The 25,956-nt window shown below is 43.5% G+C and overlaps 1 protein-coding gene across 1 annotated transcript in view; it reads right to left on the bottom strand.

The window, feature by feature from the left end:
• The window catches only part of GHR (growth hormone receptor), a 581,985-nt gene extending 557,726 nt beyond the window's left edge, over positions 1-24,259 (bottom strand). Inside the window, 1 exon segment of the mRNA XM_040343700.1 lies at positions 23,919-24,259. The gene's annotated coding sequence lies outside the window, so the exon portion shown is untranslated.
• Between the last annotated feature and the right edge of the window lie 1,697 nt (positions 24,260-25,956).

The following is a 25,956-nucleotide window of genomic DNA, read 5'->3' as shown; positions in this document are numbered from 1 at the left end:
ATTGTAAATTATCAACCACAAGAGAGTTTAGGCGTTCACTTGCATCTATCTACAGCAGGCTCTCAACCTTTTTTATCACAAAGAAAACCTTGAAATAACATTCCGGTATCATGGAACCCATGATAAAAAATGACCATATCTACAACTCATAAAACATTAGTGTGATGGTCAGTGGGTAGAATGCTCCTTAGACTTGTGGTCATTGGGAAGAACTACCTCCATACAGATAACTAAAAAGATCAATGGTTTCAGTGGGAAACTATCTTAAAGGCAGAAATTGCTCATTACCCAAGGAACCCCCAACAACCTCTGGAGAAAACCTAGTTGAGAAATCCTGATCTACTAAGTGGCCGAATCGCTTCTGGCAAGTTTTCCTTGGTGACAAGGGAGAGATCTCCAGCTGGTTGACAGCCCCAGCTCTGTTCCTGTGAGCTGTGTGAAAGGGGGGGGGGCACGAAACCATCCAGCATCCAGCTTGGGGCTTCCGTCCGTATACAGCTTCCTCCAGTCTGGAATCAGGTATTAGAGCCCATTCACACCTAGGCGTTTTGTCGCCTGTAGTGTGACGCCCGCTGCCGCCCCGACACGCCAGAGGGATGATGTAACATTGCCCTCTATGGAGATGGTTCACATCTCCACGCCTGCCGCCTGTCGCCTGAAAAAAAGTCCCGGACCTTTTTTTCAGGCGTCTTTCGGCGTTCGGCATAGGAGATGTGAACCACCTCCATAGAGGGGGTGAAGGCTGCATTCACAATCGCGGCGTTTTGTCGCCGCGAATCGCGGTACAAAACGCTGCGATTTAGTACGCCGAGGTGTGAATGCAGCCTTATAGCTGAATATTGCACCCAAGATACTAGATAACACTAGCTTAGGTGCATACTGGAACTAACTTTATTGTAATTCACACAGTATATATACACCATGCAAGATCAGATAATAATCTGATCACATTACCCTAATACAAACTGTAAAACAGGAATACAATTAACATAGCTAAGGAACAGCCAGAATAAACATCAATCTAATTAAACTACTAGGCACCTACAAAAGCCTAGGTAACTTGGGCCAATCCAGACAATGCTTTTATTAGTAAGAGATCCCACCCCAGCTCAGACTGTCCAGCACCAATCTAACACCCTGGATACAAAGTACATTACTGTCAGGGCTGGGCCCTCCCTTCTCAGTGCTCAGCTGTCGGTTAATTGCCACTACTCATTATATCACAGTGGTTCACCTGGTGATCATTTCCTGCTAATCAGTCCAGCCTACAGCCAGCCCCTTCTGCCTATTTAAACTGCCTGGTTCATTACTTCTGTGCCTTCGCCTTGGTCAACCATATCTGGAGACGCTCTGTTGTGTTCCTTTTGAAGACTTGCCTGGCTGACGTCCCTTCTGGTTACTGATCCTGTCTGCTGCCTCTGACTAAGCTGATCTCTGGTTTCCCGATTCACTGGCTTATTCTCACTACCCACTCTGGCAATGTTTTGACTACGTTTACTATTTGTATAATTTTTTATCATTATATGAAAATGTGTTTTTTACTGCATTTTCTGTCTCTGATTCATGGTTCCTGACAATTACACATTATACTAAGCATAAACACATAACATCCCACAATGGTTCAATGACAAGGTAAAGTGGACACAATATTAATCACATCCAAGAGATGATCAGACAGACAGGAACAAAAGTGGACTCAATTAACGAGAATGCACACCTAGGAGGCACACAATGGGAGAGACATACTTAACAATAAACAATCTATAGTAAGAGACCCCAGTATCAGGTTGGTTTGAGCTGATCATATTAACATCTGCTCTGAGTCTCACAGTCATTGGTGGTTTGGGCACAAAGAACCCAAATCTGTGTCCCCCAGACACACACTTTTCCAAAGATTAGTGCTCATTTAAAAGCCGGGGACCATAGTCAGTAGGCAAGAGGCCACCCTGCAGTCCCCTTTAAAAGCCCCTGTCCTGGTTGGGTCAGTCACAGGGGGTGTGTCCCTTCCCTCCAATCAGCTCTCAAAGCTCTTCACACTGCAGACTGTGACTTCAGCTCTCCACCCCCCCTCAGACCAGCTTTAAAATTAGGCACTTTGAACTGATGTAGAGAAGAGAATACTTCATAAACATGTACAACATATGTAGGAGGATTTGTTTCATCTCTATGTATCACCTGAGGAGAGTTACTTCACTGGGTATATGTAAGGATTTACAGCCACTTTAACTACTTCCCGCCCAGCCTATAGCAGAATGACGGCCGGGAGGTGGTTTTGTTATCCTGACTTTGGGTCCTATGACGTCCAGTAGGATAACATGCCGGCATGCGTCCAAAGGGCACGCAGCACAGCGATCGGAGGTGTTGTGCGTCAGTCTGACACACTGCATCTTCAATCGTAGCAAGTGTGACCAATCACAGCGTGAACCAGGAAGTGCCGGTAAACGTCTTTCTTCGGTTTGCGCTAACAGGGAGAACTGATTGGCAGCTCTCCCTGTCAGAGGGGGGGTCTGTGCTGATAATCAGCACATTGATTATCAGCACAGCCCCATCAAATGTGCCACAAATCATGTCAATAAGTGCCCATCAGCTGCCAGTCAGTGCCCCATTAGAAACCCCTGTCAGTGCCCAAAACAGTGCCAATCAGTGCCCATCAATAAAACCTGTCAGTACCTCATCAACAGTGCTGCCCATCAATGCCATCTATTAGTGTCCACCAGTGCTGCATATCAGTGCCCATCAATTCTACGTCTCCGTGCCTCATCAGTGAAGGAGAAAACAACATTTTATAACAGAAACAAAGACAAATTGTTTTTTTTTAACTTGTTCTTTTTTAGTTTGTTTAGAAAAAAATAAAAACCCCAGAGGTGATCAAATACCACCAAAAGAAAGCTCTAATAGTGGGAAGAAAATGATAAAAATGTAGTTTGGGTACAATGTTACATGACCGCGCATTTGTCATTCAAAGTGCGAAAGCGCTGAAAGCTGAAATTTTGTCCTGGGCAGGAAGGGGGTGAAAGTGCCCGGTATTGAAGTAGTTAAAGGGTCACTAAAGGAAAATTACTGTTTACAGGGTATAGAGACATAATAGTTAACTGATTCCTTTTTAAAATGATTAAAAATAGATAAAAACCAATCATATAATGCAGTGGTCATCAACCCTGTCCTCAGGGACCACTAACAGGCCAGGTTTTATGTATTACCTTGGGGAGATGCAGACTAGAATACTGCAATCACTGAGCAGCAAATGATATCACCTGCGATGTATTTCAGTTATCTTGCAAACCTGGCCTGTTAGTGGGCCCTGAGGACAGGGTTGATGACCACTGATATAATGTACCTGCAGTTTAGTTTCGTTTTTGCTGTTGTTTCCTGGTTCTCTGATGTACAGAGACAAAGAGCCAATAGAGGGCAGTGATGCTTTGTAAAATGAAACTGAATTGGTGCTGACACACAGTAATCACACCTCCTTGATTAGTCACCACAGTGAGAAATCTCCCAGTACTGTGGTGATCAGGAAACAGACAACCAGGAAGTGTCCAGAACAGAGAGGAATTACAGCAACATCAAAGCAAAAACGAACAATGAGGACATGAAACCAGGACTGCAGTAAGGTAAAGGAAGCTATTTAGCTAAAAAAAAAAAAAATTCCTTTAGTGACCCTTTAAGGGAACATCTTCCAATGATCTGACCATACCCGAACATCTAACTGAAATCTGTTTTACTCGCAATAGGGTAACACGTTTATTATTAGATAGAGCTAAGTAACCATTAAAATCACAGCTTAACATCTAATACTGCCAAAGCTATAATTAGCATAAAATATTAATACACTATAAGAAGCTAGCAGGCAGCACAGTCTTCTTAGAATGGTAGGGATTTAGCCATCATAATTCCCATTGCAAATCCAAACAAGTTGCCTATTCCAAATATACCTTATGTTTTCTGAAAGTGATTGTTTACTATATTAATTAGGGAATCAAAAACAATAAAAGAAAATAAAATGCAGTCAGAAGACTAGTTTTGAGAAAAGTATATCAAATAATTACTGTGAGGCCTCGTACACACGACAGTTTTCGCGACGAAAAACATACACACGACCGTTTTCCTCGACAAAATGCATCAAGAAACTTGGTGGCAGAGCTTTTTTGCCGAGGAAAACGGTCGTGTGTATGTTTTTCGTCGAGAAAACTGTTGTGGTTCTCGACGAGAAAAAAAGAAAACAAGTTCTCTTTTTTCTCGCCGGGAGTCTCAATTTCCTTGTCGTGTTTCTCATCGGGCTGGTTTACAACGAGAAACACGTTTGTGTGTATGCTTAGAAACCCGCGCATGCTCAGAATAAAGTATGAGACGGGAGCGCACCTTCGGTAAAAGTAGCATTCCTAATGGAGATAACACATTTGTCACGCTGTAACAGACTGAAAAGTGCAAATCGTCTCTTACCAAACTTTTACTTAACACGCAGTAACATGAGATTAGCAAAAGCAGCCCCAAGGGTGGCGCCAGTGGAATCGAACTTCCCCTTTATAGTGCCGTCGTATGCGTTTTACGTCACCGTGTTTGAGAACGACGAGATTTTGTCTTGACAGTGTGTATGCAAAGAAAGCTTGACAAGATTCTCGACAAGCCTGACAAGGAACTCGTTGAGGAAAACTACGTTTCATTTACGACAAGTTCCTCGGTCGTGTGTACGCGGCCTCAGTCAATAATCAATCCTGACCTAACTCTGCAAAGGTTTTCTTCTCCCAGGATTCACCAGGTGCACACATAGGCGTTCAGAGAAGTTTAGAGGCAGAACGAAAAACCCACTGCCAGGATGTCTCCAACTTACAAACCAACCTCAATGCACTGTTTAATTGGGCAACTGTATGGCAAATAAAGTTTAATGATAAAAAATGAAAAGTTATGCACTTGGGGGCCAAGAATATGTATGCATCAAACATACTACAGGGAGTACAACAGGGGGAGTCAATGGTGGAGAAGGATCTGGGTGTTCTAGTAGATCATAAGCTTAAAGTGGACCTTCAAGGGTTCCTAAACCCTTGTGTTTTTTTTTTTTTTTAAATAACAAACATGTCATACTTACCTCCACTATGCAGTTTGTTTTGCACAGAGTGGCCTCAAATCCTCCTCTTCTGGGGTCCCTCAACATTGCTAGTAGCTCCTCCCTGCATCAAGAAACCACATAGGAGAAGCTCCCTCTCCTTGGGGGTACCCGTGTGTGCACGCTCCCGTGTCCTGCTTCTGCGTGTATTCACAGCCCCACACATCATTGGATTTGATAGACAGCAGCATGAGCCAATGGCTCCGCTGCTATCAATCTATCCAATCAGGACACAAAACACCGGCCGGAGCTGGTGTGCTCGTTCCCGACGCAATAATTATGTGGCTCAGTATAAGGGGGCTCAGGGGGCTGCTGCATTAAAGAAGGTTTTTCACCTTAATGCATAGAATGCATTAAGGTGGAAAACGCTAAAGGTTTACAACCCCTTTTTAGTAATTTTTTTAACTTTCCATCCAATAAATCTTCTCCCCTTGTTGTTTTAACTTTGGATAGTAAAACATTTTTTTTTCTGCCAGTAACTACCTTATACAGCCCACTTCCTCTTTCGTGTCTGGTCATTATCCTAGGCTAATGACATCATGCACAGCTCTCTCGCTCATGAGAGTTTGCCAAGAAGGGAGCAGGGATGAGTCATAAGAGGGCCAATAAGAGCGGCAGAGCTGGAGGTGTGTGTGTGTGTAAATCCAGGAAGTGAACAGGCAGCAGTTTCAGCTGCCAACAGTTAAAATGGTTGCAGCCAGACTTAGTGGAGGGAGATTTCTGCAGCATATTTGGCAAGGACAGAATCACAGTATGTATAAAATAATATGCAAAGTGGTTGGAGGGAAGCTTCACAATGGTAAAGATTAGGGATGTCCCGATACCGATACTAGTATCGGTATCGGGACCGATACCAAGCATTTCCCCGAGTACTTGTACTCGGGGAAATGCTCCCGATGCTTCACCCGATACTTGGGTGGGCAGGCAGGGGAGTTGCAAATCTTCTCTCCCCCCGTGCTGTTGACTTCCCCTGTCCGTGCTGCTCTCTTACCTCCCCCTGTCCGTTAGTGCCATTCTCTCTCCTCCCCCCGTCCGTCCGTGCCGCTCTCTCTCCTTCCCTTCCCCCGTCCGTGCAGTTCTTTCCTCCTTCCCCCCCCCCCGTCCGTCTGTGCAGTTCTTTCCTCCTCCCCCCCCCCCGTCCGTGCAGTTCTTTCCTCCTTCCCCCCCCCCCCCCCCCCCCCGTCCGTCCGTGCAGTTCTTTCCTCCTTCCCCCCCCCGTCCGTCCGTCCGTGCAGTTCTTTACTCCTTCCCCCCCCCCGTCCGTGCAGTTCTTTCCTCCTTCCCCCCCCCGTCCATCCGTCCGTGCAGTTCTTTCCTCCTTCCCCCCCCCCGTCTGTCCGTGCAGTTCTTTCCTCCTTCCCCCCCGTCCGTCCATCCGTCCGTGCATCTCTCCGTCAGTCCGTGCAGTTTGTTTTGCAGTGCCGCTCTCCCCCCTCAATCTGTCAGGGGGGAGAGCGGAGGTAGGAGCCGCTAAGCCCAGCTCCTACCATTTCTGAATGAACAGAGTTGGTGGTCACCGACTCTGTCCATTCATATAACTGAGCATCGTAACCTCCTGTGTTTACGATGCTTCAGTTTATGAATGGAGGAGCTTCCCTCCATTCATTTCAGCTGAGGCTGCTGAGAAAGGGACTGGGGAATCTGTTTCCCTAGTCCCTTTCTCTGTCTTAAAGGGGAGATGCCAGAGGTCTGTTAAGACCCCTGAAATCTCACCAAAGCCCCCCAACAGGGCTGATTAAAAAAAAAAAAATTGCAATAAATATTAAAAAATAAATAAAAATAAAATGTAAAAAAATAAATAATAAAAAAAAAACACACTGACAATTCACCCCCCCCCCTAAAAAATAAATAAATAAAAAAATCACTGTAAAAAAAAAAAAAAAAAAAAAAAAAATACTGCCACTGTCACATGACATTTAAAAAAAGTATCGGTATTCGGTATCGGCGAGTACTTGAAAAAAAGTATCGGTACTAAAAAAGTGGTATCGGGACAACCCTAGTAAAGATGTTTGTATTACAAAGTATGTGTGTAGACTGCAGTTCCTATTTAAATAATAGCATGCAATGCCAAGCTGTGGTTCCGAAGTGAGCAAAGTTATTTTTTGTATTAAGAGAGGTATGGACTCCAGAAAGTAGGAGAGTAAAAAAAAGTTTTGCTGCCTACCTAAAACTGTAACAATACAGCCAGCTGGAGCTGTAAACATGCCACGGCTCTGCAGAATTTGACAGCCGAATCGGCCTGTCAAACTCACTCACTGAGTCCAATGTGGCTGCACAGCAACCAGACATCGAATGGTCCCGCAATGTACAGGGTGGGCCATTTATATGATACACCTTAATAAAATGGGAATGGTTGGTGATATTAACTTCCTGCTTGTGGCACATTAGTATATGTGAGGGGGGAAACTTTTCAAGATGGGTGGTGACCATGGCGGCCATTTTGAAGTCGGCCATTTTGAATCCAACTTTTATTTTTTCAATAGGAAGAGGGTCATTTGACACATCAAACTTATTGGGAATATTACAAGAAAAACAATGGTGAGCTTGGTTTTAACGTAACTTTATTCTTTCATGAGTTATTTACACGTTTCTGACTACTTATAAAATGTGTTCAATGTGCTCTCCAGTGACATGCGGCGAGTGCTACGCTGTGGGCTCTTGCTGAATGAAGCTAGGACAGCCACTGATGTTTCTTCATTAGACCCCTTTCACACTGGATACGCCTATAGCGGAGCCTTAAAATAGCGGTAAAATCGCGGTAAAATAGCGGTGTTTTAAAGAACATTCTTTTTTTTATCAAGTTGTTATGGGAAAAGTTGCACTTTGAGGCTTTTTTTCGATCGAATGTTACAGAATGCTACATTAGCCCTGCGAAAGGCAACCAATGGAAACTGACATTTCACACATATTACAAACATTTATTAATCAAGATTTGTGACTTCTGCACGATTGCTGAGACATTCACAAACTTTTTTTTTTTTTTTTTTATTATAGACACCTAAGGGTTAGCAGTCTGTTTAGATTGCTTACCACTCTGAGCATGTTTACTGAATAAAGCTGTACGGCATGTTAGAGGCCCATGCAAACAGGACAGCTTTGTACACATGTGAAATCCAAGTTTCCTTGGAAAAACTGTACAACCTGTCAGATGGATGGTCAGATAAGTGTGAGCCCTGAGCGCAGCCCCCAAATCCTCGCACTGTAAACAGCGCCTCTAAGAGGCCAGATCTGCTTCATTCCCAGAGAGATCCCTCTAGGCTGCTACTATTGTACCAAGCGGTGGAGTTCTTCAGTTAACAAGACATTTATTGATAAATTCAGCCAACAGAGTGCAGCCCGTTGACTCTAGGGAATAAAACACAGGTTATCCACATCCCAGCCAATAACTATATCCAAAAAGGACTGGCTGTGATAGCCGGATTTCATTTAAAAAGCCACTTCAGTCAATAAGAAAAAATAATAAATACAATTTTAGGCTTAAACCCGGTTTCTCAGCACACACCAAGTAATATAGCGGCCTAAAGCAGAACTCCGGCCAAAAATTTGATAAAATAAGAACAGACCATTATTATTAAAATTACAATAAGTTGCACTATTCGCCTTCAAGACAGAGATGTTCCCCGCAGTACCATCCTTCTGCCACTAGATGTCCTCAGTCTGATGGCCAGCATCATTGCACCCAATTTCAGGTGGTCCTAGGCTCCGTCTCCAGCTTGTGACTGGACAGTGAAAAGAGAAGCAGCACACTAAGGCCTCATTCACACTTCGGGCCGTTCGGGTCCGTCTGTCACGGACCTGAACGGCCGCTCCATGCATCACTATAGAGCGTCGGATGTCAGCGGAGACATGTCCGCTGACATCCGACCCGATCCGACCCGCTAAAAAACAGACATATGGGGGCCACGTCCCCATCCGGCCATGCGGATCGGATCGGGTAAGATCTGATGAAAACGGACATGCTGTCCGTTTTCATCAGATCGCTCTATAGGGAGACAGTGGTGCCCGACAAGCCCCTCCCCGCTCAGTGAGCAGAGAGAAGCTTGTCATCCGTCGGCTCAGCGAAGATCTGCGGACTGATCTCCCGCTGAGCCGACGCGACGGAGTCCGCCAAGTGTGAATGAGGCCTAAAAGGGTCATCTATCTGTCACTCTGATTTCTCCTTCTATCAGCATGCTTCCTAAAAGCACATGAACGGAGATATATATTTTTTATATACGTACATATACACACACACACACACACACATACACACACACACACACACTATATTATATATACACACACACATACATACAAAATATATGGTAGTATTAATGAATACAAGCTGCGTTCATTTGTATCTTTTATCTGCTTAACCACTTAAGCCCCAGACCATTTTGTTGCTAGACCAGGCCCCTTTCTCCAATTCGGCACTGCGTCGCTTTAACTGACAATTGCGCGGTCGTGCGATGACGTCTACCAAACACAATTGACGTCCTTTTTTTCACACAAATAGAGCTTTCTTTTGGTGGTATTTGATCAACTCTGCTGTTACTATTTTTTTGTGCTATAAACAAAAATTAAGCGACAATTTTGAAAAAAAAAAACAATATTTTTTACTTTTTGCTATAATAAATATCCCCCAAAAATATATAAAAAAAAACACATTTTTTTCCTCGGTTTAGGTCGATACGTATTCTTCTACATATTTTTGGTAAAAAAAAAAAAAATCGCAATAAGCGTTTATTGATTGGTTTGCGCAAAAGGTATAGCGTCTACAAAATAGGGGATTGTTTATGGCATGTATTTATTGTTTTACTAGTAATGGTGGCGATCAGCGATTTTTATCACGACTGTGACATTATGGCGGACACTTTGGACACTTTTGACACTATTTTGGGACCATTGTCATTCTCACAGCGACCAGTGCTATAAAAATGCACCGATTACTGTGAAAAGGACACTGGCAGTGAAGGGGTTAACCTGTGGTGGGCACTGAAGGGGTTAAGTGTGCCCTAAGGGAGTGATTCTTAAGCCCTGTACACACGATCTGATATCCGATGGATTTTTTCGTCAGATATCCGATGAAGCTCACTTTCATCAGTCTTGCCTACACACCATCGGTCAAAAAAAAAAAAAAAACTACGACGTGCTGAGAAAAATGAAGTTCAATGCTTCCGAGCATGCGTCAAATTGATTCTGTGCATGTGTGGATTTTTGACCGATGGACTTCCACACAGACGATCGGTTTTTTCTATCGTTTTTTTTATCCATAGGAAAAATGTAAAACATGTTCTATTGTTTTTCACCGACGGAAAACAAACCGATGGGGCCAACACACGATCGGTTTGTCCGATGAAAAAAGTCCATCGGTCCGTTATCATCAGACAAACCGATCGTGTGTACAGGGCTTTACTGTGTGGGGGGCGTGGCTGGCCGTGTGACGTCACTGATCGTCGTTCCCTATGACAAGGAACAGATGATCAGTGACAGTCTGACTAGGAAACATTTACTTCTCCCCGTTCTTTAGCTCTGTGACCCGATCGCGGGACACCAGCGGCGATCGTGACCCACAGCTGCGCATAAAGGGGACGTACATCGGCGTGCGGCGGTCGGCAAGCGGTTAAAGGGCAATTCACACTATATGGAGAGCTGCCGCATTACTTTACTGCTGCAACAGCTATCCATTGCTGGTTGTGCAACGGGGCAGTAGAATGCATGATTCAACGCACTGCGACATCTTTAGAGCTTTATTTAAAGGGTATTAAAAATAATAAAACATACACTTCATTCACTGCAATGTTGGTGGTGCGCTGTGCTGCGCTGCTTGACATTGCAGTGCGATTCGGGTGGGTGTGCTGCAATAAAACACCCCCTTCCTTAAAGTGTATGTGGTTTTGTAAAAATAAGACATTCTATACTGTATTTCCAATCGCTGCTCATGGGACCGGCCGCCTCTCTCCACTTCCAGTCTGACAGCTACAGCGGGAGGGGCCGAGAAACCCCCGCTGACGTCAGCTGGGAGGAGGAGAGAGGCGGCCGGTCACGTGAGCACTGAGCGGCGCTCAGAAATACAGTATAGAACGGCTTATTTTTACAAAACCACATACACTGGGCACATCAGTTAATGTACTAGAGGGGATTATAGAAATGACACTTAAAAAGATAGCATGTAGTCGAAGCTGACAGGCAGGGAGGGGGGGAGGGAGGAGGACAGAGGAGAGAGGCATGCAAATTGACCACACTGTCAGGGCTCAGCTTACAGAGGGTAGGGCACCACCAGGCAGGATCAGCCAGGCATTTCAGGTGTTACAGGGGGCCAAATTACACAGCCCAAGCACTGTGCTGTATAAAATGCTTTAAAGGATCCATTTTTATTTATTTTCTTTAAGTTACAAACATCTTAAAGCGGAGTTCCACCCAAAATTGGAACTTCCGCTTATCCCACTCCTCACCCCCTTACATGCCACATTTGGCATGTAATTTTTTTGGGGGGGAGGGGGGGGGGAGTGGGGGCTTCAGGAGGAGTGGGACTTCCTGTCCCACTTCCTCCTTCCGGGTAGGCGATTAAGCTTAATCGCCTACAGGAAGGGGCTGCTGTAGGCGATCGCCTAGGACACGTCACAGGTCCTAGGCGATCTCATGCATGCGCAGTGGGTGCCCGGCCGTGAAGCCGAAAGCTGTCACGGCCGGGTGCCCACAGTTGAAATGAAGACGCCGGCCAGGGAGGGGGGGGGGGAGGAGCGGAGCCCCGGCCGGCGCGTCGCTGGAACGCTGGAGCAGGTAAGTGTCTGTTTATTAAAAGCCAGCAGCTACACTTTTTGTAGCTGCTGACTTTTAATAAACTTAAAAAATGGGTGGAAAACCCCTTTAAATGCTAGAAAATTACTAAGAACCCCCAAACACTTCAATGAATAAAAAAAAACATAAACAGTAATATTAGCCCAAATTTTTTGTATAATGTGGTAGATGATGTTACCCCACAGGAATAGAGAGAATCGTGATCTTTATTCTAAGCAAAAAAATTGTGTTTCTCATTTTAGCCAGAATATAGTTTTTTTTAGCAGAGACCCTAGAGAATAAAATTACGGTTGTTGCAATATTTTATGACACACTGTATTTGAGCATCTGTCTTTCAAACGCAATTTTTGGGGAAAAAATACACTTCAATGAATAAAAAAAAAAAAAACAAACAGTAAAGTTAGCCCAAATTTTTTGTATAATGTGGTAGATGAGGTTACGCCACAAGAATAGAGAGAATCGTGATCTTTATTCTAAGCAAAAAAAATTGTGTTTCTCATTTTAGCCAGAATAGTGCAGCTCTACTATGTACCCAAATTCGCTACAAAACGAAAGCCCCATCTGTCTTAAAAAGAGCGCTGTATAATATGTCAGAGTAGACTACAAAGATAATGTGCAGAGCCATCAAATCTGCAAAAATGGAAAGAAAAACGGTCTGGGACTCAAGGGGATTTAGGGAGAAAAGGCCCAGGGACTGAAATGGTTAAAGGTGTTCACAAATCACTGTGTGTAATACCTGTAGACTATCCCATAGGGGTAATGTAGAAAACCAGCATAACAAATAATCAATTTCCAGCTGGAACCTTTTCACGAATGAGAAGAAGAAATAAAGTGACGAGGAACATCAGTACTGCAGACGCTCCTCCCGTCCTCCAGAATACCCACCAACAGTGGCTTGGTACCAGATGTCTGCATTTACAATGCAAACCAAAGGCAAGCCGAAGGTAAATAAAACAGAACACCAAGGACGCCGGCAACAGAGAGGCTTTGAAGACATGAGCAGACCCACAGCAGATTAATTTGCTCCTATTTACATCTCATATTTACTAGTGACGTCTCAGATGAACCATCAAACCCCCGGGTAAACAAGATACGCTCGAACATAAAGTGATCCTAATTGCCATCTGCTGAGGACCGCAATACTCCGAAATAGAAACTTACATTGTGCACATTATAAGAAAGCAAACCTAATAAGACTGCTGCACAGCCCTGTGTGGCAGGACGGGAAACATGATTTTTCAGTTCTGCAGTTAAAGTGGACCTTCACCCTCTTCCTTAACACCCCCTTCCTTAAAGTGGACCTTCACCCTCTTCCTTAACACCCCCTTCCTTAAAGTGGACCTTCACCCTCTTCCTTAAAGTGGACCTTCACCGTCTTCCTTAACACCCCCTTCCTTAAAGTGGACCTTCACCCTCTTCCTTAAAGTGGACCTTCACCCTCTTCCTTAACACCCCCTTCCTTAAAGTGGACCTTCACCCTCTTCCTTAAAGTGGACCTTCACCCTCTTCCTTAACACCACTTTCCTTAAAGTGGACCTTCACCCTCTTCCTTAACACCACTTTCCTTAAAGTGGACCTTCACCCTCTTCCTTAACACCCCCTTCCTTAAAGTGGACCTTCACCCTCTTCCTTAACACCCCCTTCCTTAAAGTGGACCTTCACCCTCTTCCTTAACACCCCCTTCCTTAAAGTGGACCTTCACCCTCTTCCTTAACACCCCCTTCCTTAAAGTGGACCTTCACCCTCTTCCTGAACACCCCCTTCCTTAAAGTGGACATTCACCCTCTTCCTTAACACCCCCTTCCTTAAAGTGGACCTTCACCCTCTTCCTTAACACCACTTTCCTTAACCTCCCTGGCGGTATGATTCTGTCTGGAATTACGTACCAAAAGCGGTACAATTATTTGCAAGGAAATTTGGCGTTTTATACTGTAGGCCTGTAATTCTTAGGAATAACTCACTTAAATCTGACCAAACAAGAATCTAATAGGCATCCCGGGTATGACATTTTTTTAAAAACAAAATGATAAATTATAATATAATAAATAATTATAAATAATTATAACAAATAATAATAATATAATTCTAATAAAAATTATTCAATAATGTATTCAACTCAAAATCACAGAAATTTGCTCAGTTGCAGAATTGTCGCTGTCATTTTTTTTTTTTTATATGACGAATTTCCCCACAAATCGCTATCGCACAATTCTGCAAGTGATTATAATTTATTATCGCTGTTTTTTAGCTGATCTAAAACCATTTTTGACATAAAGGGACACTTTTTGGTTGCTATGGACAATCTCCAGTTTCCAGGCAGAAAAAAAGGTTTTTATTATATAAAAGAACATGTAGGGCACTGGGCAGACCACTAGGGACAAAGGGGGGTGTGTATTTTTTTCATACAGTACTGTAATCTACAGTGCCTTGCGAAAGTATTCTGCCCCCTTGAACTTTGCGACCTTTTGCCACATTTCAGGCTTCAAACATAAAGATATAAAACTGTATTTTTTTTTTGAAGAATCAACAAGTGGGACACAATTATGAAGTGGAACGAAATTTATTGGATATTTCAAACTTTTTTAACAAATAAAAAACTGAAAAATTGGGCGTGCAAAATTATTCAGCCCCCTTAAGTTAATACTTTGTAGCGCCACCTTTTGCTGCGATTACAGCTGCAAGTTGCTTGGGGTATGTCTCTATCAGTTTTGCACATCGAGAGACTAACATTTTTGCCCATTCCTCCTTGCAAAACAGCTCAAGCTCAGTGAGGTTGGATGGAGAGCGTTTGTGAACAGCAGTTTTCAGTTCTTTCCACAGATTCTCGATTGGATTCAGGTCTGGACTTTGACTTGGCCATTCTAACACCTGGATATGTTTATTTGTGAACCATTCCATTGTAGATTTTGCTTTATGTTTTGGATCATTGTCTTGTTGGAAGACAAATCTCTGTCCCAGTCTCAGGTCTTTTGCAGACTCCATCAGGTTTTCTTCCAGAATGGTCCTGTATTTGGCTCCATCCATCTTCCCATCAATTTTAACCATCTTCCCTGTCCCTGCTGAAGAAAAGCAGGCCCAAACCATGATGCTGCCACCACCACCATGTTTGACAGTGGGGATGGTGTGTTTGGACAGAGTCTCCCACCTCAGCTGTAGATCTCTGCAGTTCATCCAGAGTGATCATGGGCCTCTTGGCTGCATCTCTGATCAGTCTTCTCCTTGTATGAGCTGAAAGTTTAGAGGGACGGCCAGGTCTTCGTAGATTTGCAGTGGTCTGATACTCCTTCCATTTCAATATTATTGCTTGCACAGTGCTCCTTGGGATGTTTAAAGTTGGGAAATCTTTTTGTATCCAAATCCGGCTTTAAACTTCTCCACAACAGTATCTCGGACCTGCCTGGTGTGTTCCTTGTTCTTCATGATGCTCTCTGCGCTTTAAACGGACCTCAGACTATCACAGTGCAGGTGCATTTATACAGAGACTTGATTACACACAGGTGGATTCTATTTATCATCATTAGTCATTTAGGTCAACATTGGATCATTCAGAGATCCTCACTGAACTTCTGGAGAGAGTTTGCTGCACTGAAAGTAAAGGGGCTGAATAATTTTGCACGCCCAATTTTTCAGTTTTTTATTTGTTAAAAAAGTTTGAAATATCAAATAAATTTCGTTCCACTTCATGTTTGTGTCCCACTTGTTGTTGACTCTTCAAAAAAAATTACAGTTTTATATCTATGTTTGAAGCCTGAAATGTGGCAAAAGGTTGCAAAGTTGAAGGGGGCCGAATACTTTCGCAAGGCACTGTAAAGGATTACAGTATACTGTATGTATTGTGTTTATTTACTCTTTTAAATTTGGCGCCGATCTCCGTCCGCCTGCATCGTAACATCCTAGGGAACGGAGCTCGGTGGCACTCGGCACTGTAAATCGAGCGAGGAGGACACCGCTCGATCACACAGTGGGGAGGCATCACAGAATCCAGGGACAAGGTAAGTAACTTGTGCCTGTGGACTCTGCGAGGCGGTCCCGATTCTGGCTCGGGGTTACCGCTTTTGGTCCTGAAAAAGAAGAAGAAGGCGAAAAAAAAAGAAGAAGACGAAGAAAAAGAAGAAGAAGACGAAGAAGACGAAGAAGACGAAGAAGACGAAGAAAAGGAAGAAGAAAAAGAAGACGAAGAAAAAGACGAAGAAAAAAAAGTAGACGAAGAAAAAGAAGATGAAGAAAAAGAAGAAGACGAAGAAAAAAAAAGTAGACGAAGAAAAAGAAGACGAAGAAGAGGAAGACGAAGAAGACGAAGACGAAGAAGACGAAGACGAAGAAGACGAAGAAGACGAAGAAGACGAAGAAGACGAAGAAGAAGACGAAGAAAAAGAAGACGAAGAAAAAGAAGACGAAGAAAAAGAAGACGAAGAAAAAGAAGACGAAGAAAAAGAAGACGAAGAAAAAGAAGACGAAGAAAAAGAAGACGAAGAAAAAGAAGACGAAGAAAAAGAAGACGAAGAAAAAGAAGACGAAGAAAAAGAAAACGACAATGATAATTTAGAGAAAAGTTCATAGGCAGTTTAAAAAAAAATGCCCAACTGCTCCTAAATATCCATTTAACAGCAGCCATGTACATGAGGCCTGAAAAGAGAGAGAGAAAGGGGGGGAAATAAAATGAAGGTTGGGAAAGGAGCAAAAAAGGTAAGAAAGAAAGAAAAAAAAAAAGAAAAAAAAAGGAGGACAAATTAATGGAATGGAATCAAAGGAAGGAAGGAATGGAAGGGAAGGAAGAGAGAAAGTATGGAAGTAACAAAAAGTAAAAAAAAAAAAAAAAAAAAGAAGGAAGAAATGAAGGTTGGGAAAGGAGTGAAAGGGAAGAAAAATGGAAGGAAGCAGTTACAAGAAAAGTGAGAAAAGGAAGCAAAAAAAGAAAGAAGAGAATGTGTAGTAATAACAAATAAATATAAATAAATAAATGAAAAATAAACAAAGCACACATGGGCTGATTTATATAAGAAATCCCTTTTCTCGTGTCTGCACACCCAATGTTCATCAGTAGTAGGAATCCGATTGGGTGTGTAAAGCGAACTCAGACCAGGATGAAAATAACTCCATTAGTAAATCAAGCTGAGAGAAGAAAGAGAAAAACAGAATGGAAAGAGACAGAAAGGTGAAGCAGCTCAGCTCCTCACACCATGCTGTGGAAGGAATACACCCCACTATATCACATACAGTACATGATATTTTACTTTCAGCCATGTAGACAGACATGATCCAGCCATGTAGACAGACATGATCCAGCCATGTAGACAGACATGACCCAGCCATGTAGACAGACATGACCCAGCCATGTAGACAGACATGACCCAGCCATGTAGACAGACATGACCCAGCCATGTAGACAGACATGACCCAGCCATGTAGACAGACATGACCCAGCCATGTAGACAGACATGACCCAGCCATGTAGACAGACATGATCCAGCCATGTAGACAGACATGATCCAGCCATGTAGACAGACATGATCCAGCCATGTAGACAGACATGACCCAGCCATGTAGACAGACATGACCCAGCCATGTAGACAGACATGACGCAGCCATGTAGACAGACATGATGCAGCCATGTAGACAGACATGATGCAGACATGATCCAGCCATGATCCAGCCATGTAGACAGACATGACCCAGCCATGGGTGATTAGTTGCCTGCATTGCTCAGACAAGAACACAGTGTGCACCCAGCAGCCTACACACATACAGAGAGAACCTGATGCCTTGTCAATCACAGAGGCACAGCTACACATAATTCCAGTCCCAGCACGTCAGCCAAAACTTTCTGCGCAGTTACAGTACAGCTACAGGCGCGATTTTTGATTGTGTTAACATATGATCACTCACTTCTGTCACTATCACCCCCATCAGACTTGCTATCAGCTAGATTCCAAAGCCTGGGCTACCAGCACTGCATGTACCAGGTCTGGGGCTACCGTCATACAGATGGTGATCTGCGACAATTTTCATTTATTTGATCATTCACGCAAAAAATGACCCGTGTTGCCATGCCTTTTGGGTTTCATTACATGGACGACTTTGATATGTAACTGGATATTTTAACCTCTTTACATTGTTTACAGCACACTTATGTACATAGTACTTTACACTTTAATACAGTCATGATCACCTGCAACCAGCTCATTTATAGAAACTACAAGCCCCTTCCAGCCAGTAGCCCATGTCCAGGAACTACAAACCCCAGCAATCCAGCAGCCAATGTCCAGGAGCTACAAACCCCAGAAATTCAGCAGCCCATGTCTAGCTACTAAAAGCCTCATCAAGCCAGCATGTCCAGGGACTACAAATCCCAGCAAGCCAGCAACTCATGTGTGGGACTAAGTGCTCTAACCAGCCAGCAGCCCATGTCCAGGAACTACAAGCCCCAGAAAGCCAGCAGCCCATGTCTAGGGACTACAAGCCCCAGCAATCCAGCAGCCCATGCCCAGGTACTACAAACCCCAGCAATCCAGCAGTCCATGTCTAGGGACTACAAGCCCCAGCAATCCAGCCGCCCATGCCCAGGAACTACAAACCCCAGCAATCCAGCAGCCCATGCCCAGGAACTACAAACCCCAGCAATCCAGCAGCCCATGTCTAGGAACTACAAACCCCAGCAATCCAACAGCCCATGTCTAGGAACTACAAACCCCAGCAATCCAACAGCCCATGTCTAGGAACTACAAACCCCAGTAATCTAGCAGCCCATGTCCAGGAACTACAAACCCCAGTAATCTAGCAGCCCATGTCCAGGAACTACAAACCCCAGTAATCTAGCAACCCATGCCCAGGAACTACAGACCCCAGCAAGCCAGAAGTCAGTTTCCAGGTACTACAAGCCCAAACAAGCCAGGAGCCCATGTCCAGGAACTACAAGACCCACTAATCCAACAGCCCATGTCCAGGAACTACAAGACCCAGCAATCCAACAGCCCATGTCCAGGAACTACAAACCCCAGCAATCTAGCAGCCCATGTCCAGGAACTACAGACCCCAGCAGCCAATGCCCAGGAACTACAAACCCCAGAAAGCCAGGAGCCCATGTCTAGGGACTACGTGCTCCAACAAGCCAACAGCCCATGTGCAGAAACTACAGACCCCAGCAAGCCAGCAGCCTGTGTCCAGGTACTCCAAGCCCAAACAAGCCAGCAGTCCATATTCAGGGACTACAAGCCCCAGCAAGCCAGCAGCCCATAATATGATTACTGCAAAAGTTCAACAGAATTGATGCATTATCCTAGTTGTATGTGGAATAGGGACCCAGCTACACGCGGTACTTTCAAAAACAATTTAGGGCCCATTCACACCACACTATGCTGCTCAACGCACACTGCAAGATCCGAGAAAATACTATTGTTTTGTATGGTGGCAGATGATACCAAAGCCCGGGGCTGGGCACTGAAGCAAAAAGGACAAGTTGCATTTTATTACAGAACTGCACGCTGTAACGCAATACAATGACCTTTATATCCATAATTATACTATGAAGCTACAAGGCTGATCCAATAAAACTGAAGAGAAGGCAATCAGCTCATGACGGAGGTTGTCTCCCTTCAGAAATCTTGTTTAAAGTGAAACTCCAGCTAATAAAAAAAAATAACAGAGTTCTACTTTAGGGCTCTAATATGAATATTTTTACATAGCTACATTGTTCCAGATGGAACCAATGTAAGTATGTGTCATACTCGGGATCCTCGTGCAAGCTGGAAATCAGTGTAATTGCCACCCATTTAGAGAACACTTTGCATTTTCTCAATGACTGCAAAGCATCCTCTGATTGGATGAGGCGGCGAGGTGACATCACAATCTCCACCTCATCCAATCAGAGAAAATGCAGTGTGTTCTCCAAGTCAGGGTTTACAATAATGTGGTGCAAGAAATCCTGCGATCTGTGCTCATTTCCCACACCGCATTCAAATCGCACTGCCGGTGTGATCTGGAAAGTGTGTCAGTACGATCTTAACGACACCCCTTAACGACACGTACAAAACCACCATGCGATCCGGTTGCAACACAGTTGCAAAATTGGTGCATACACAACTTTGGTGCAATGCGGAGCGATTTCAGCCCTTTCAAACTAAATCGCATGTGAATGGAGCAGGAACGTGGTGCGATTTGCATGTGGTTCGTAGTGTGAACTGAAGCTAAATGGTGCCCGTGCCAAGTGAGCGACCTCCTGTGTTCACAATGCAGCAGGGCCAGCCAGGACCTGGACGCTAGAGGAGATCACTGGCATTATGGTGCCCAGTACAGTGATTTCCAGATTCCAGAGTTGTATATACATATAGCTAGATTCAAGTACTATGGCCTTAACTTGCGGCGGCTTAGCTTAAGGCATTTAAGCTAAGCCGCCGTAAGTTAGCTAGGCAAGTACATGATTCACAATGTACTTACCTGCTAAGTTACGGCGGCGTAGCCTAAATCCGCGGCCGTAAGGGTGCCTAATTCAAATGTGTGTTAGGGGGGCGTGTTGTATGCCAATTGTGCTTGACCTTACGTTTTTCACGTTTTTCTTTAACTGCGCATGCGCCGGGCGCCTACATTTCCCAGTGTGCATTGCGGCTAAGTACGCCGCACGGGCCTATTTATTTTGACGTGGATGTAAACAACGTAAATCCCGTTTCACGGACGACTTACGCAAACGACGTAAAAAAAATCGAATTTCGACGCGGGAACGGCGGCCATACTTGAGACATTACTATTCCAATAGGGCCTAGCTCTAACTTTGCGCGGCCTATCTCTTACGTAAACGGCGTAAAAGTACTGCGTCGGCCAGGTGTATGTTCGTGAATCGGCGTATCTCCTCATTTACATATTCTACGTGGACCGCAATGGAAGCGCCACATAGCGGCCATCCAAAATATTGGAATCTAAGGTAGGACGGCGCAAGCCGGCGTATCTTAAATATGTTTAAGCGTATCTCTGTTTGAGCATATGCTTAAACATAAGTCGGCGTAGATTCTGAGTTAGGTCGGCTTATCTACTGATAAGTCGGCCTAACTCTTACTGAATCTACCTAATAGTCACTTTGCAACAAAATGCAATTATGTAAAAATATCCATCGCTAAACATTAGCTTCTAAGCCAGGGGTCTCAAACTGGCAGCCCTCCAGCTGTTGCAGAACTACAAGCCCCATGAGGCATTGCAAGGCTGACAGTTACAAGCATGACTCCCACAGGCAGAGGCATGATGGGACTTGTAGTTCCACAACAGCTGGAGGGACGCCAGTTTGAGACCCCTGTATCTAAGCCCTGATTCACACCAATGCAATTTGTCATGCAATGTGACAGTTCAAAACTGCAAGTGGCACCCTATTTTCAGCAATGGAACCGTTCAAATCGTTGCAACTCAAGTCGCAGCAGCTTTGAAAAAGGTTCTTGCTCTACTGTTCTGCAATTTCATGGAGACTTGCATAGATTCTGTTAAATGAAGTCACAAGTCGCAATGAAATCACTGTTCGAAATCACACTGATCTGCGGGCTTTGAAATCGCGCTGAATGCGCGCGATTTCAAGGCCGCACTGATGTGAACCAGGGCAAAGTCTAATGGTGCCACTCTCCTGCACCAAAAAATGTGACAATTATTTTGCTACATAAATTCTGTATGACAAAATAATAATAATTAGTAACAACGCCAGCTCTCTGCTTTTTTTATTGGAAGGACCCATTGACCACCATGCGTTATGCTCTGTATACTGCGTGCCCACTGCTGTGCGTGGCGTATGCATTTTTCTTAATTGAAAAGTCATAAAATAACAATTCTTCCAACTGTATCGTGTTGCAATGCGTTGTAGCAAACTGCAATCTTTTGTGTAAAAATGCAACCTGTCTTAATTTTTTCAGTGCAAACACATCATGAACAGGAAAAAAAACAGAACACAAGGCAAACTACCTGCCTGGAGTTTGCATGTTCTCCCTGTGTGGGTTTCCTCTGGGTACTCCGGTTTCCTCCCACACTCCAAAGACATGCTGATAGGTTAATTGGATCCTGTGTAAATTGGCCCTTGTATGTGTATGTATAAATGTGAGTTAGGGACCTTAGATTGTAAGCTCCTTGGAGGCAGGGACTGATGTGAATGTATAATATATATATTAAAAGCACTGCGTAAATTGATGGTGCTATACAAGTACCTATAATAAATAAATTGCCTTGTCTATGAACTGGGACTACATTGGTCAATGGGGCTGGCCTGAACGAGTCCCTAATGTCATGTAAAGTCCCTGGTGCAGAAACCGTCCGGTGGCTTAGTGGTCAGCACTTCTGCCTTGTGACACAGGGGGGGTTTGAATCCTGGTGAGGACATGATCTGCATGGAGTTTGCATGTTCTCCCTGCACTTGTGTAAGTTTCCTTATATATTTTCCAAAGACATGCTGGTCGATAATTGGCTCCCGTCTAAAATAGCCCAGGTAGGTGTGTATGTATGCAGGGACCTTAGATCGTAAGCTCCTTGAGCAAGGACTAATGAGAATAAATAGTATGTAAAGTGCTGTACACTGCATTGCTGGTGCTATAGCAATACCCGCAATCAATATCTCATGTCATGTAAAGCCCCCCCGGTGTAGACGTTTATGGTAAGTGGTTGCAGCACTGGGGGGTCTCCAGGTCAAATCCAACCAGGGCGCTAGCTGCATGGAGTTTGCATGTTCTCTGTGTGGGTTTCCTCTGGCTTCTCCAGGTTCCTTCCACACTCCAAAGACAAGCTGGTCGGTTAGTTGGCTCCTGTCTAATGTGGCTCTAGTATAATTGCGTGTATGCAGGGAACCTTGATTGTAAGCTCCTTGAGCAAGGACTGATGGGAGTAAATAGTATATAAAGTGCTGTATACTGCCTTGCTGGTCCTTACATTATATATATATATACACACACACACACACACCTATAAATACCTGTAATCAATATCTCATTTAATGTAAAGCCCCCATGGTGTAGACCTAAGATTGTAAGCTCTTTGGGCATAACTGATTGTTGCATGAAAAAACAATACAGCAATACTAATTATTAACAGTTGTTGTATTATTTTTGATTGGGTAATAAGTCATGTGCTGTAACCTTCTTGTATTATATTTTATATATTTTGGTGCTTTCACTGAGGACTCGTCCTGGTTGTGTGCATATATAACTGCTATTAGCTGCCCCCCCCCCTTAAACTATATATACACACACATAAAAAATAAACGATTATATATGTATGTATGTATGTATGTATGTATGTATGTATGTATGTATGTATGTATGTATATTATATACACACACACATATAAACAATAAATAAACGATATATATATATATATATATAAAATAAATAAATGATATAAATAAATGAGATATATATATATATATATATATATATATATATAAAATATAAAATAAATATATATAAAATAAATAAAATTATATATATATATATATATATATATATATATATATATATATATATATATATATATATATATATATATATATATATAAATAAATAGATAGATAGATAGATAGATAGATAGATAGATAGATGGAGTTTGCATGTTCTCCCTGTGCCTCCAATTTGCCTCCCTGTGCCTCCAATTTCCTCCCACACTCCAAAGACAAACTGGTCACTTAGTTGGCTCCAGTTATGTATGTATGCAGGGAACTTAGATTGTAAGCTCCTTGAGCAAGGACTAATGTGAATAAATAGTACGTAAAGCGCTGTGTACTGCATTGCTGGTGCTATAGAAATACATGTAATGAATATCTCAGGTCATGTAAAGCCCCCGGTGTAGAGCTGAGAGTGTAAGCTCTTTGGGCAAGGACTGGTGTGAGTGTAATTGCGGGCACTGTAATGGTAAGTAAGTCATTGATGTAGAGATCAGAGGCATCCCATGGGAGCACACAGCGATCACATCGGATATAAAGTTATAGAGAGAGAGAGAGAGGAGCGATCACGGATCCCGGCGGGCGGCACACAAAACTTTCCACTCTCCCCCATCTATAGAGTGCACGCTCTGCAGCCAACTTACCGTGCACGGTGCAGACCGGCCGTGTCTGGCGGAGATCCTCGGTCAGTGTCCGGGGCAGATCTCCTTCCCTCCTCCCCCTCCAGCTGTCAGCTGTCACCCCGCACTCTGCGCGCAGCTGGGGCTCCCCTCTACCGACACAGGCTCCGGTACTACGAGCAGCGGGACCTCCTCCTCCACCCCTGAGCCCGGCCTGTCCTCTACTCCTTCCCGATCACACAACGACGTCCGCTCCTTCCGATCCCCCCCCAACAATGCCCGCTCCGACCGGAGGATGGGAGCTCTACTGGTGGGCGAGCTGGAGGAGCCGGGAGCGCCGCACTCTGCTCACACTGGGACTGTCAGCCGCCCTCTACAGGAAAACACCGGCTACTGCAGCCAGGGGGGGCACTTGGATTATTATTTATTGGCATTGACAGGAAACAACAAAGTGACTACATTTATTATTACATTTATAACATATATATATTACATATTTAAATAAATGTAATATATACACTGAGCATAACTGATTGCTGCATGAAAAAACAATACAGTAATAATAACAATAATAATTATTAACAGTTGCTGTATTATTTTTGATCGGTCAATAAGTTATGTACTGTAACCGTTTTATATTATATTTTATATATTTTGGTGGTTTCACTGGGAACTCACCTGGTTTCGTGCATATATAACGTTTATTACCTGTAGTGCCTGCCCACCCTCCCTCCTAAATTACAGTATATATATATACACCGTGTTTCCCCCGAAAATAAGCCTGGGTCTTATATTAATTTTGGCAACAAAAGACACAGTAGGGCTTATTTTTTTGGGTAGGTCTTACCATGTAATGTGCTGTCTTCTCTCCCCCTCTCTCTCCCTGCCTGACAGGAATCCCCAGTGTAAACTGAGTTAAAATGCTTGTAAAATCCTATAATACACTCTATTACAGTATTATATAATGTACAATGTGTGTGTTTCTGTAATATAATTGTGCCAAATACCTTCGTTAGCGCCGTTCGGCGCTTCTGTGACCCGCTGGAGCTCTCTTCCCCGCAATTATATTACAGAAACACACACATTGAACATTATATACTACTGTAATAGAGTGGATTATAGGATGTTACAAACATTTTAAACTAGGGCTTATTTTTCGGGGTAGGGCTTATATTGCAGCCCTCCTGGAAAATAACGCTTATTTTCAGGGTAGGTCTTATTTTTGGGGAAACACGGTATATATATATATATATATATATATATATATATATATATATATATATATATATATATATATATATACATACAGTACAGATCAAAAGTTTGGACACACCTTCTCATTCAAAGAGTTTTCCTTATTTTCATGACTATGAAAATTGTAGATTCACACTGAAGGCATCAAAACTATGAATTGACACATGTGGAATTATACATAACAAAAAAGTGTGAAACAACTGAAAATATATTTCATATTCTAGGTTCTTCAAAGTAGTCACCTTTTGCTTTGATTACTGCTTGGCACACTCTTGACATTCTCTTGATGAGCTTCGAGAGGTAGTCACCTGGCGCAGCACCCCATCACTCTCCTTCTTGGTCAAATCGCCCTTACACAGCCTGGAGGTGTGTTTGGGGTCATTGTCCTGTTGAAAAATAAATGATGGTCCAACTAAACGCAAACCGGATGGAATAGCATGCCGCTGCAAGATGCTGTGGTAGCCATGCTGGTTCAGTATGCCTTCAATTTTGATTAAATCCCCAACAGTGTCACCAGCAAAGCACCCCCACACCATCACACCTCCTCCTCCATGCTTCACGGTGGGAACCAGGCATGTAGAGTCCATCCGTTCACCTTTTCTGCGTCGCACAAAGACAGGGGGGTTGGAACCAAAGATCTCAAGTTTGGACTCATCAGACCAAAGCACAGATTTCCACTGGTCTAATGTCCATTCCTTGTGTTCTTTAGCCCAAACCAGTCTCTTCTGCTTGTTGCCTTTCTTTAGCAGTGGTTTCCTAGCAGATATTCTACCATGAAGGCCTGATTCACACAGTCTCCTCTTACCAG

The sequence above is a fragment of the Rana temporaria genome, chromosome 1, assembly GCF_905171775.1.
Source record: "Rana temporaria chromosome 1, aRanTem1.1, whole genome shotgun sequence".
NCBI classification, from domain to species: domain Eukaryota; kingdom Metazoa; phylum Chordata; class Amphibia; order Anura; family Ranidae; genus Rana; species Rana temporaria.
This window is presented reverse-complemented; position numbering and strand designations above follow the sequence as displayed.